Source organism: Triticum aestivum, chromosome 1D (genome assembly GCF_018294505.1).
Source record: "Triticum aestivum cultivar Chinese Spring chromosome 1D, IWGSC CS RefSeq v2.1, whole genome shotgun sequence".
NCBI classification, from domain to species: domain Eukaryota; kingdom Viridiplantae; phylum Streptophyta; class Magnoliopsida; order Poales; family Poaceae; genus Triticum; species Triticum aestivum.
Window position 1 is genome coordinate 255,972,985 of NC_057796.1, and position 13,977 is coordinate 255,986,961.

A 13,977-nucleotide genomic window follows, 5' to 3' on the forward strand; every position below is an offset into this window, starting at 1 on the left:
GGAATACATGCCTACATTATATTTATGAACTAGAGATAGTGCCGTATCGCCCTAGGTTATAATTGTCTCAAGATGAATATCGTCCAACGAGTCACGATCCAATGCCTACGAATTTATCTTATATTGTTCTTGCTAAGTTACTACTGCTATCGTTATTGTTGCACTTGCAACGAAAATACTACTATCACTGTTAGTGTTGCTATTGCTGCTGTCACTATTACCAAAACTATCATATTACTTTGCTACTGATCATGTTGCTGCATATAATTAACCTCCAGGTGTGATTAAATTGACAACTCAGCTGCTAATACCTTCAAATATTCTTTGGCTCCCCTTGTGTTGAATCTATAAATTTGGGTTGAATACTCTACCCTCAAAAACTGTTGCGATCCACTATACTTGTGGGTTATCAAGACCTTTTTCTGGCGCCGTTGCCGGGGAGCATAGCTATATTTATTGAGCCACTTGGGATTATTATCAATTTATCACTATGAAGAATCTGAAGGATGCTAAGACTAAGATTTATCCCTCTAAGACGAGGGGAGGTAAGGAACTGCCATCCAGTTCTGCTTTAGATTCACCTTCTGTTATAAGTAAACTTGCAACACTACCACATGCTATCAATTCTGATATGTCGCAAGTTATTGATGATGCTACTTCTGCTATGGATAATGCTTATGATGATGCTAGTACCTTGCTTGATGATAATGATGTGCCACTTAGTGATTTTCTTGATGAACAAATTGCTAGAGTAATTCAACATGATGTTATTGAAACTGATGATGAGCTTGAAACTGAAAATCTTGAAACACCTACTAGAACTAGCCTTCCTAGATATGAATTGCCTATGGTACTGGAAGGCTATGTTATGAATGAGGAGACAACTAGAGATATTCTTGCTTGTAAGGATAGAGATGATCTAGAGAAACTATTATGCAAGTATAAAGAAAAATCTCTGAATGCTAGAATGCAATATGATCCTAAGTTTGCTACCTCACCTATCTTTATTGATGATAAGGATTATGAATTCTCTGTCGACCCAAAGTTAATTACTCTGGTTGAATCTGATCCTTTCCATGGTTATGGAACTGAAACTGTTGTGGCACATCTTACTAAGTTGAATGACATAGCCACCCTTTTTACTCATGATAAGAAGACTCACTATTACTTTATTCTTAAGTTATTTATGTTCTCATTAAAGGGTGATGCTAAAGCTTGGTAGAACACTCTTACTCCTGGTTGTGTGCATAGTCCCTAGGATATGATTTATTACTTCTCCGAAAAATATTTCCCTGCTCATAAGAAACAAGCTGCTTTACAGGAAATATTTAAGTTTGTGCAAGTTAAAGAAGAGAGTCTCCCACAAGCTTGGGGGAGGCTTTTGCCAATTACTTAATGCTTTGCCTGATCATCCTCTTAAGAAAAATGAAATACTTGATATCTTCTATAATGGACTAACTAATGCTTCTAGGGACTTCCTAGATAGTTGTGCTATGTAGCGACCAGACCTCAAACAGTCTAGTCTCTGTGCATCAGTGTCATCCCTGGATCGGTAATGCTGACACGCACAGTACTTGAAGGATTTATAACAGAGTAGAAATCACACACTTATTACATCGAATAGTCTCAAGAGAGAACTTAATACAATAAATATGGCTTAAGGCCATCTAAATACGATAACAGCGGAAGGCTTGGAATAGAAAGTGAGTCCATCAACTCCAACGGCATCACTGAGTATAAGACCATGACCTATGGCACCTTACTCGTCGTCTGAAAAGTCTGCAACATGAACGTTGCAGCCCGAAAACGGGTCAGCACATGGAATATGCTGGCAAAGTAACACATAGAGAGTAATGAACAGAATAATGCTATCACTACATGCACATATGGCTGGTGGAAAGCTCTATAGTTACAGTTTGCGAAAAGCCAATTTTTCCCTACAACAAAGGAATAAAATTTTATTTAACTATCATGGTGGTTGTTAAACATTGAGAAGGTACCTCCAACTCAATCCCAATTAAGAACGTGATTAACCCAATCAAATTAAATTAAGTAACATGATGATGAGATTCACATGATAATCCAAGAACTAGGTACTCAAGATGTCCATAACCGGGGACACGGCTAACCATGATTAGTTTGTACACTCTGCAGAGGTTTGCGCAGTTTTCCCCACAAGACTCGATCTCCTCCGTTTGATTTCTCACACTACATGGTGTTTGAGAAACGGATGACCGAGACACAGTCTTTCAGAAACAATAACTCTTTACTCCGGGTTGACAGTTACACCTACTGTCCCCTACATCTGCTAGCCCACCTCTTCAAGAGGTCATGTAACCTACTCAACTATGCTAGAGCCCATAATAGCTTGTGGCTGCACACGGAAGTTTCTAGCATGAATAATCTCATGATCCCTTTGAGCCTGGGTGGCAGTCCATAGGATAATCTCACGGGTACTCCGGGATATCCAAAAATACAGGCAACACTGGGTTCCCCAGGTGCCTCAATCCACCCAGATGTGAAATAAAGTAACCACCTTAAGTTGAACCATTAATTAACTTCCTCACACCTGTCATGGAAATTCACTCAAACCCAATCCACGTCTACGAGCATAGCATAGCAATAAGCAAATGTAGAAGTAACTCCCAACGGTTTGATAATAAGCAGGGCAATAGGTACTACCTCATCTACTTCCCAAAACCCACAATTTAATTCAGATCCTAACCATGCAATTGTTTGAGGATTGATCTAACGCAATAAAACTGGGTAGTAAGAGGTATGATCAAAGTGTTACTTGCCTTGCTGATGATCCGTGAAACCTAGAGACTCATAGTAGCACGGTTCGCACTCCGGGTACTCTATCGCAAACAAACAATACATACATAAGCAATCAAGCAATGGTGCATAGGTAAAACTCAAAATAAGAGATCTAACCAGAAAGTTCAACTTAAGAGCTCCGGTTTGCAAAAAGAATCAAATCGAACAAAGCAACGAAACTCAAACGGCGAAAGAAACAAGCTTCATTTACTAATCTGGACCTAAGTCAAATTTTATAGTAGCAAAAACTTGTTTGAGTTGGTTAAACGGAAAGAGGGTTTCGAGACGAAACTCTAAGCACTTGAATCGCCTGATTCCGATAAACGAGCGAAAAGTTATACTAGAACGAAAACCGGATCAGAAATCGCAATCAGAAATAATCGCGGAAAAATCCGAGAAAAAGAAAAACTGACGAACAGGCTAACGAACGAACGTTCGCTGTCTGCGGCTAAAAGAAAAAAACCGTTCGTTAAAACGAACGAACGAACGGGCGTTCGCTAAATAAACTAAACCGGAAAAAAATAAAAACCGATCTAATAAAAAAGCGGTTTTATAAAAAAAACCGGGTGGTTAACCGACGAAAACTGACGGCGGATCCGGTGGCTACCTCCGGCGGCGGCGGACTCCGGCGAGGGCGGCGGCGGTCGGCGGGGTCCGGCGGGTGGCGGCGGTCGGCGGGGTCGGCAGCGGCGGCGGCGGCGACGACGGCAGCAGCGGGGCTAGGGTTTGGGCGGCGGGGTGGGCTGGGCTGGGGCGGCTCGGGGGCGCGCTATATAAAGGGGCCTGCCGGGCGGAGTCCTGGCCGAATACGGCCCGAGGTCGGTTCGCGTTTTTTTATTCAAATAATTTCGTGCAAAAAAACAAATAAAAGAAATACTAAACAGACTCCAAAAAATCCCGAAATAAATTTTCCCCTTCCTCTAAAATCTAGTCGGACAAGATGAACATTTATTTGGGGTCTAAATGCAATTTTGAAAATCGCGTATTTTTCCTAAATTCAAATAAAATAGCGATAAAACTCCGAAATAAAATCTTATTTGATTTTAACATTAAATCCTCAATATTTCTTTATTTTGGGAAAGTCATTTTATTCCCTCTCTCATATTTTTATAATAGAAATAATTGAAGATAAAATAATTAAAATCGAATGATCCTATTTTCAAATTTTGAGAAAACTCAAATATGAAAATAACGAAATCCCAACTCTCTCCGTTGGTCCTTGAGTTGCGTAGAATTTCTAGGATCTAAATCAAAATGCAATAAAATATGATATGCAATGATGATCTAATGTATAACATTCCAAATTAAAAATTTGGGATGTTACAAACCTACCCCCCTTAAGATGAATCTCGCCCTCGAGATTCGGGTTGGCTAGAAAATAGGTGAGAGTGATCCTTCCATAGGTCTTCCTCTCGCTCCCAGGTGGCTTCATCCTCGGTATGGTGGCTCCACTGAACTTTGCAAAACTTGATAACCTTGCTGCGGGTGACTCGGCTGGCAAACTCGAGTATCTTGACTGGTTTCTCTTCATAGGTCAGATCGCTATCCAACTGAATCGCTTCCAGTGGCACTGTATCTCTCAGTGGTATCTCAGCCATCTCCGCGTGGCACTTCTTCAGCTGGGATACGTGGAACACATCATGAACTCCCGACAATCCTTTGGGCAATTCCAACTTGTAAGCAACTTCTCCCATACGCTCCAAAACTTTGTATGGTCCTACAAAACGTGGCGCTAACTTTCCCTTAACCCCAAAGCGCTTCACTCCTCGAAGTGGTGATACTCGAAGATACACTCTGTCTCCGACTTTGTAGACTGTCTCCTTGCGTTTAGAATCCGCGTAACTCTTGTGCCTGGACTGGGCTACCTTGAGCCTATCGCGAATCAACTTCACCTTCTCTTCAGACTCTTTAATCAAATCTGGTCCAAACAACTGGCGGTCTCCAACTTCATCCCACAACAACGGTGTCCTGCACCTCCTTCCGTACAGAGCTTCGAAAGGGGCCATCTTCAAACTGGATTGATAACTGTTGTTGTATGAGAACTCTGCATAAGGCAAATTGTCGTCCCAGCTGGATCCATAGTCTAGCGCACAAGCTCTCAGCATGTCTTCCAAAATCTGATTGACTCTCTCGGTCTGTCCATCTGTCTGTGGATGAAAGGTTGTACTGAACTCTAGTCTGGTTCCCAAAGTTTCATGCAACTGATTCCAAAACTTTGAAGTAAACTGGGTTCCTCTATCTGATACAATGGTCCTCGGAACTCCATGCAGACATACGATCCTGGTCATGTATATCTTTGCCAACTTAGCACTGGTATAAGTGGTCTTTACTGGGATGAAATGAGCTACCTTCGTCAAACGATCGACTACAACCCATATCGAGTCATAGCCTGAACGAGTCCTGGGCAATCCCGTGATAAAATCCATGCCTAGCTTATCCCACTTCCATTCTGCTATCGGCAATGATTGTAGCAATCCTGCTGGCTTCTGATGCTCTGCCTTCACTCTCTGACATACATCACAAACTGCTACATACTCTGCAATATCCTTCTTCATTCCGGTCCACCAGAAACTATCCTTCAAATCCAGATACATCTTGGTATTTCCTGGGTGAATCGAATATGGTGAATCATGGGCCTCTTGCAGAATCAACTTCCTGATCTCCTGATCATTGGGCACATATACGCGGTCCTCAAACCATAAGGTATTGTGCTCATCCTCACGAAATCCTTTAGCCTTTCCTTTACTCATCCTTTCCTTTATCTCGGCAATCTCCTTGTCTGTCTTCTGAGCTTCTTTGATCTTATCCATCAAGGTAGACTGAATTTCCAAGGCTGCTACATAACCTCTTGGAACTATCTCCAAACATAGTTCACGAAGATCTTCGGCTAACTCCTTGGGTAACTCTCCGGTCATGAGTGTGTTGGCATGGCTCTTGCGGCTCAACGCATCAGCTACTACGTTAGCCTTTCCTGGGTGATAATGCAATCTCATATCATAATCCTTAATGAGCTCCAACCATCTCCTTTGCCTGAGATTCAACTCCTTCTGCGTGAAAATGTACTTCAAACTCTTGTGATCCGTGTACACCTCACAATGATTTCCGATGAGAAAATGTCTCCATGTCTTCAACGCATGCACTACGGCTGCTAACTCCAAATCATGCGTAGCATAATTTAACTCATGGGGTTTAAGCTGTCGTGAGGCATATGAAACAACTCTTCCCTCCTGCATAAGCACTGCTCCAAGTCCTCGACGAGAAGCGTCGCAATATACTTCATAATCCTTGCGTTGGTCTGGCAGAATCAACACTGGTGCTGTAACTAAACGTTTCTTCAACTCCTGAAAACTGGCCTCACATTCCTCAGTCCAATTGAATTTGGTGTCCTTCTTCAACAATTCCGTCATAGGCTTTGCAATCTTTGAGAAGTTCTCAATGAACCTCCCGTAGTATCCTGCGAGTCCAAGAAAACTTAGGATCTTTCCAACTGACGTGGGTGATTCCCAATTTGTCACAGTGTCAACCTTGGTGGGATCTACTGCTATTCCTTCTCCGGATATAACATGTCCAAGGAATCCGACTTCCTTTAACCAAAACTCGCACTTGCTGAACTTGGCATATAACTGATGTTATCTGAGCTTTCCAAGTACCAAACGCAAATGCTCCTTATGCTCTTCTGCATTCTTTGAATAGACCAGAATATCATCAATGAACACTACGACGAACTTATCCAAAAACTCCATAAACACTTTGTTCATCATGTTCATGAAATAGGCAGGTGCGTTAGTCAGGCCAAATGACATAACGGTGTACTCATATAGCCCATACCTCATTGTAAAAGCTGTCTTAGGTATATCCTGCTCTCGAATCTTCAGCTGGTAGTATCCTGATCGCAAATCAATCTTGGAAAATATTTTAGCTCCTTGTAGTCGGTCAAACAGATCATTGATCATCGGCAGTGGGTACTTGTTCTTGATTGTTACTTCATTCAGTCCGCGATAATCAACAACCATCCTCAACGATCCATCTTTCTTCTCCACTAGAAGTACTGGTGATCCCCAAGGTGACGAACTTGGGCGAATATATCCTTTATCCAGTAACTCCTTAATCTGCTTCTTAATTTCTTCCAAATCCTTAGCGGGCATCTTGTACGGTCTCTTAGATATTGGCCCTGTGCCTGGCAAAAGTTCAATCAAAAACTCAATGTCTCTATCCGGTGGCATGCCTGGCAACTCCTCTGGAAATACGTCAGGGAAATCCTTCACCACTGGTACTTCCTCCTGTATAACTCCTGATAAGGAATTCACTTGAGTCCTCTTCGGCACATGCCGAGATACATACTTAATCCTTCTTCCTCCTGGGGTTGTAAGCAAGATCGTCTTACTGGCGCAATCGATGTTTCCTCCATACATCGATAGCCAATCCATTCCCAAAATCACATCCAAACCTTGTGACTCCAAAACTATTAGGTCTGAGGGGAAAACATGCCTACCTATGGCCAATGGCATCTGAAAACATCCTTGGCTTGCCATATACTCTGCTCCTGGCGAGGTTACTAACATAGGTGTTCTAAGAACTTTGGTGGGAAACTTATACTTATCCACAAATCCCCTTGATATGTATGAATGTGATGCACCAGTATCAAAAAGAACGATTGCAGTAAATGACTTAACCAAAAACTTACCTATTACTGCATCAGGTTGTGCTTCAACCTCCTCCACGTTAACGTGGTTCACCTGTCCCCTGTTGAAAGGGTTCGGCTTCTTCCCCGAGCTTCCATTGCCATTTACATTCTTAGCTTCCGAACATTCAGTTGCATAATGTCCAGTCTTCTGGCACTTGAAACAAGTAATGTGGCTCAGATCCCTCTTGGCTGGGGTTGATGGGTTGGTACGGTTATGTCCGTTGCATCCTCCGTTCCCATTGCCATTCTTGGGGCCACTATGATTGTGCGAGCTCCCTCCATTGTGATTGTGACCTCTGTGGTGATGCTGAAGGTGTCCTCCCGAGTTCGGGGTAAAACGAGGCTTCTGATGAGCTCCTGTACTGTACTTTCCTTGTCCATACTTCCTCTTACGGCTCTCAATCTACTGCTGCTTCCCTTCAATCATGAGAGCTCTGTCTACCAACTCGCGGTAGTTGTTAAAAGTTTCCACCATCAATTGCATGCCCAGCTCATCATTCAGTCCTTCCAGAAACTTCTCCTACTTAGCTGCATCCGTGGCAACGTCATCTGGGGCATAACGTGCTAACTTACTGAAATCCTCCACGTATTGGCCAACGGTACGTCCTCCTTGGCGTAAGTTGCGAAACTCACGCTTCTTCATGGCCATAGCTCCTGCTGAAACATGGGCAGTACGGAAAGCTTGCTGAAACTGGTCCCATGTGACAGTGTCAATGGGGTGAGTGGCTGTGTAATTCTCCCACCATGATGCTACGGGTCCATCAAGCTGATGTGCGGCAAAACACACTCTCTCCGCATCTGTGCATCCTGCAGTGGTCAACTCCCTACCAATCTTGCGGAGCCAATCATCTGCAACAATCGGCTCGGTGCTGCTGGAAAACACCGGCGGATTCAGCCTCAAGAAACGGGCTAAGTGATCAACAGGTGGTAGTGGTGGTGGCTGTTGTTGTTGTTGTTGCCTTGGTTCTGAACTAGCACTTGCATCAGGGCATTCTGCTGCTGAATCAACTGAGTGATCTCCGGTGGGAAAACAAATCCGGTGTCACGTCTCGGAGGCATCTGATGGGTTTAGAAAAGATGAGAAAATAGGATAGAATGAGATCTAGAGGGAAAACACTACCCATATGCACATGAGACAAACACAATCATATCACTCCAATCAATTCAAACAAGGCATACAATCGATCTAACTATCGTTACAAAGTGCTTGGACTATACTATATACATGGTGGAATACTACTACTGATATGGTGGTCGATTAGAAAAATTGATCGGTCGAAGACTCCATGATGTCTGCTCCAGCTTCATCATCATAGTCATCATTGCTATCGTCAGGGTCCGAGTCGGTGTCGTCGATGATGATATAGTTCTCCGGGCAAGTGGAACTGTCATCTTCTCCTCCTGGTGCAGGGTCTCCCATGAAAACTCCTAGCTTCTTTGTCAGGTCGCCATTCTTCTCTACTAATGCGACGATTTCCTCCATATAATCTTCGCGTGTAGCCTTGAGTTCTTCCTCCAGCTCCGTGATCCTTGTCATTGCTTTCTTCAAATCCGCCATGCCTCCACACATCTGGTTCTCCTGGCGTCGAATGTGCTGGTTTAACTCCTGAATGAAAGCTGCACTAGATCTATCCTTCCTGGTGCTGATCATCTCCCATTGCTCGTCTCGGCGCCCAAAAATCTGATAGATAGTATCCTTGAGGTCATTGTGGTACACTTCTCCAATGCGTCCCATGGGGATGTGGGCTGCCATACTCTTTCCTAGACTCCAGGTTGGTGCATCAAAGGAAAACTCTATGGGCTCAGTGACTGGCATGAACGTCCTTCCTGGAACTTGAACTTGAATCATCCAACGCTCCTCTTCTGGTAAAGTGGCATTGTAGGTCTCGGTGAAGCTTGGTATTCCGACGTTCAGGTACCTAGTAACTTCCTTCAAGTGTCGTCCAAAAGGTGTATCCTTATCTGGTTGCGCGAACTTGTTCCTTGCATCCGCCATCCTAAAAGAGTGGAAGAAAGGAGAGGAGTCAGAAATGAGAAGAGAGTAGTGATCTAGGGCTTTAGCTTAGAGGTCATGTCCTACAGTCAGCGTGTGCTCTGATACCATCTTTGTAGCGACCAGACCTCAAACAGTCTAGTCTCTGTGCATCAGTGTCATCCCTGGATCGGTAATGCTGACACACACAGTACTTGAAGGATTTATAACAGAGTAGCAATCACACACTTATTACATCGAATAGTCTCAAGAGAGAACTTAATACAATAAATATGGCTTAAGGCCATCTAAATACGATAACAGCGGAAGGCTTGGAATAGAAAGTGAGTCCATCAACTCCAACGGCATCACTGAGTATAAGACCACGACCTATGGCACCTTACTCGTCGTCTGGAAAGTCTGCAACATGAACGTTGCAGCCCCAAAACGGGTCAGCACATGGAATATGCTGGCAAAGTAACACATAAAGAGTAATGAACAGAATAATGGTATCACTACATGCACATATGGCTGGTGGAAAGCTCTATAGTTACAGTTTGCAAAAAGCCAATTTTTCCCTACAACAAAGGAATAAAATTTTATTTAACTATCATGGTGGTTGTTAAACATTGAGAAGGTACCTCCAACATAATCGCAATTAAGAATGTGATTAACCCAATCAAATTAAATTAAGTAACATGATGATGAGATTCACATGATAATCCAAGAACTAGATACTCAAGATGTCCATAACCGGGGACACGGCTAACCATGATTAGTTTGTACACTCTGCAGAGGTTTGCGCAGTTTTCCCCACAAGACTCGATCTCTCCGTTTGATTTCTTGCACTACATGGTGTTTGAGAAACGGATGACCGAGACATAGTCTTTCAGAAACAACAACTCTTTACTCCGGGTGGACAGTTACACCTACTTTCCCCTACATATGCTAGCCCACCTCTTCAAGAGGTCATGTAACCTACTCAACTATGCTAGAGCGCATAATAGCTTGTGGCTGCACACGGAAGTTTTTAGCATGAATAATCTCATGATCCCTTTGAGCCTGGGTGGCGGACCATAGGATAATATCACGGGTACTCCGGGATATCCAAAAATACACGCAACACTGGGTTCCCCAGGTGCCTCAATCCACCCAGATGTGAAATAAAGTAACCACCTTAAGTTGAACCATTAATTAACATCCTCACATCTGTCATGGAAATTCACTCAAACCCAATCCACGTCTACGAGCATAGCATAGCAATAAGCAAACGTAGAAGTAACTCCCAATGGTTTGATAATAAGCAGGGCAATAGGTACTACCTCATCTACTTCCCAAAACCCACAATTTAATTCAGATCCTAACCATGCAATTGTTTGAGGATTGATCTAATGCAATAAAACTGGGTAGTAAGAGGTATGATCAAAGTGTTACTTGCCTTGCTGATGATCCGTGAAACCTAGAGACTCGTAGTAGCACACTTCGCACTCTGGGTACTCTATCGCAAACAAACAATACATACATAAGCAATCAAGCAAGGGTGCATGGGTAAAACTCAAAATAAGAGATCTAACCAGAAAGTTCAACTTAAGAACTCCGGTTTGCAAAAAGAATCAAATCGAACGAAGCAACGAAACTCAAACGGCGAAAGAAACAAGCTTCGTTTAGTAATCTGCACCTAAGTCAAATTTTACAGTAGCAAAAACTTGTTTGAGTTGGTTAAACGGAAATAGGGTTTCGAGACGAAACTCTAGGCGCTTGAATCGCCTGATTCCGATAAACGAGCGAAAAGTTATACTAGAACAAAAATCGGATCAGAAATCGCGATCAGAAATAATCGCGGAAAAATCCGAGAAAAAGAAAAACTGACGAACAGGCTAACGAACGAACGTTCGCTGTCTGCGGCTAAAAGACGAAAACCGTTCGTTAAAACGAACGAATGAATAGGCGTTCGCTAAATAAACTAAACCGAAAAAACCGATCTAATAAAAAAACAACCGCGGTTTTATAAAAAAATTCGGGCGGTTAACCGGCAAAAACCGGCGGCGGATCCGGTGGCTACCTCCGGCGGCGGCGGACTCCGGCGAGGGCGGCGGCGGTCGGCGGGGTCGGCAGTGGTGGCGGCGGCGACGACAGCAGCGGGCGGCGGCGGCAGCAGCGGGGCTAGGGTTTGTGCGGCGGGGTGGGCTGGGCTGGGGCGGCTCGGGGGCACGCTATATAAAGGGGCCGGCCGGGCGGAGTCCTGGCCGAATACGGCCCGAGGTCGGTTCGCGTTTTTTTATTAAAATAATTTCGCGCAGAAAAACAAATAAAAGAAATACTAAACGAACTCCAAAAATCCCGAAATAAATTTTCCCCCTAAATGCAATTATTTGATTTTGGAAATCTCTAAAATCTAGTCGGACAAGATGAAGATTTATTTGGGGTCTAAATGCAATTTTGAAAATCGCGTATTTTTCCTAAATTCAAATAAAATAGCGATAAAACTCCGAAATAAAATCTTATTTGATTTTAACATTAAATCCTCAATATTTCTTTATTTTGGGAAAGTCATTTTATTCCCTCTCTCATATCTTAATAATAGAAATAATTGAAGATAAAATAATTAAAATCGAATGATCCTATTTTCAAAATTTGAGAAAACTCAAATATGAAAATAACGAAATCCCCAACTCTCTCCGTGGGTCCTTGAGTTGCGTAGAATTTATAGGATCTAAATCAAAATGCAATAAAATATGGTATGCAATGATGATCTAATGTATAACATTCCAAATTAAAAATTTGGGATGTTACATGCTGGTTGTGTTTTCAGGGAACGAACTGTTGGGCAAGCTGAAGAATTATTGAATAATATATTGAAAACTTATGATGATTGGACTCTTCCTGAACCACCGCGTAAACCCACTCCTAAGAATAGGGGTATATTATATCTCAGTCCTGAAGATATGCAAGAGGCAAAGAAATCTATGAATGAAAAAGGTATTAAAGTTGAGGATGTTAAAAATTTACCTCCTATTGAAGAAATACATGGGCTTAATACACCACCACTGCCTAAGGTGGTAGAGGTAAATTCTCTAATGAGATTCAATGATAATGACAATCCTCACAATATGCACCCTAGTCATTGCCTTTATGAGTTTGAAAACTACATTAGAAAACAAGATCACTTCCATGCAAATGTTATTAAACAATTGAAATATAATTCTGATATGTTTGCTCGCTTGAGTGACTTGTTATTTGGAATCACAAATAATGTTAGATGTGTGAGAAAGCATGCTTCTTTGGTTCAAACTCAGTTAGAACAAGTTGCTAAATCTCAAAGAGAGTTGCTAGATGAAATGAACAATAACATACATGACTTTGCTGTTACAGTAGCAACTAGAGGAGGTAAAATGACTCAGGAACCACTTTATCCTGAGGGACACCCAAAAATAATTGAACAACATTCACAAAGAGCTAACACTGATGGACGTAGTCCTTCTAAAAAGAAAAACAAGAAGAAAAATGATAGGACTTTGCATGCCTCTAGTGAACCTGAAGTAGAAAAACCTCCTGATAATGATAATGAAACTTCTATCTCTGATGCTAAAACTTAGTCTGGTAATGAACACTCACCTTCTGATAATGAAAAATATAATGATGAGTTTCAAGAAAATACTCAGGATGATAAAGAACCAGACAATGATGTTGAGATAGAACCACCAGTTGATCTTGATAACCCACAACCCAAGAATACAAGGTACGATATAAGAGACTTCATTGCTAGAAAACATGGTAAAGAAAGAGAACCGTGGGTTCAAAAACCTATGCCCTTTCCACCTAAGTCAACTAAAAAGAAAGATGATGAAGAATTTAAACGCTTTGCTGAAATGCTGAGGCCAGTATTTTTGCGTACTCGCTTGACTGATATCTTAAAAATGCATCCTTATGCAAAGTACATGAAAGACATCATCACAAATAAGAGAAAAATACCGAAAGCTGAAATCTCCACCATGCTTGCTAACTATACTTTTAAAGATGGAGTACCTAAAAAACTTGGAGATCCGGGAATACCAACTATACCTTGCTCTATCAAAAAGAATTATGTGAAAACTGCTTTATGTGATTTAGGAGCTGGTGTTAGTGTTATGTCTTTCTCTTTATAGAAAAGACTTGATTTGAATAAGCTCACACCTACTGAAATATCTTTGCAAATGCTGACAAATCAACTGACATACCTATCGGTATTTGTGAGGATGTGCCCGTTGTTGTTGCTAATGTTACTATTTTGACTGACTTTGTTATACTTGAGATGCCCGAGGACGACAACATGTCAATTATCCTTGGTAGACCCTTCTTGAATACTGCAGGGGCTGTTATTGATTGCAATAAAAGTAAGGTCACTTTTCATATCAATGGTAATGAGCATACGGTGCACTTTCCGAAGAAATAATTCCAAGTGAATGGTATTAATGTTATTGAAAAATCTCCGACAATCACTATTGGAAGTTTTCAAATACCTCTG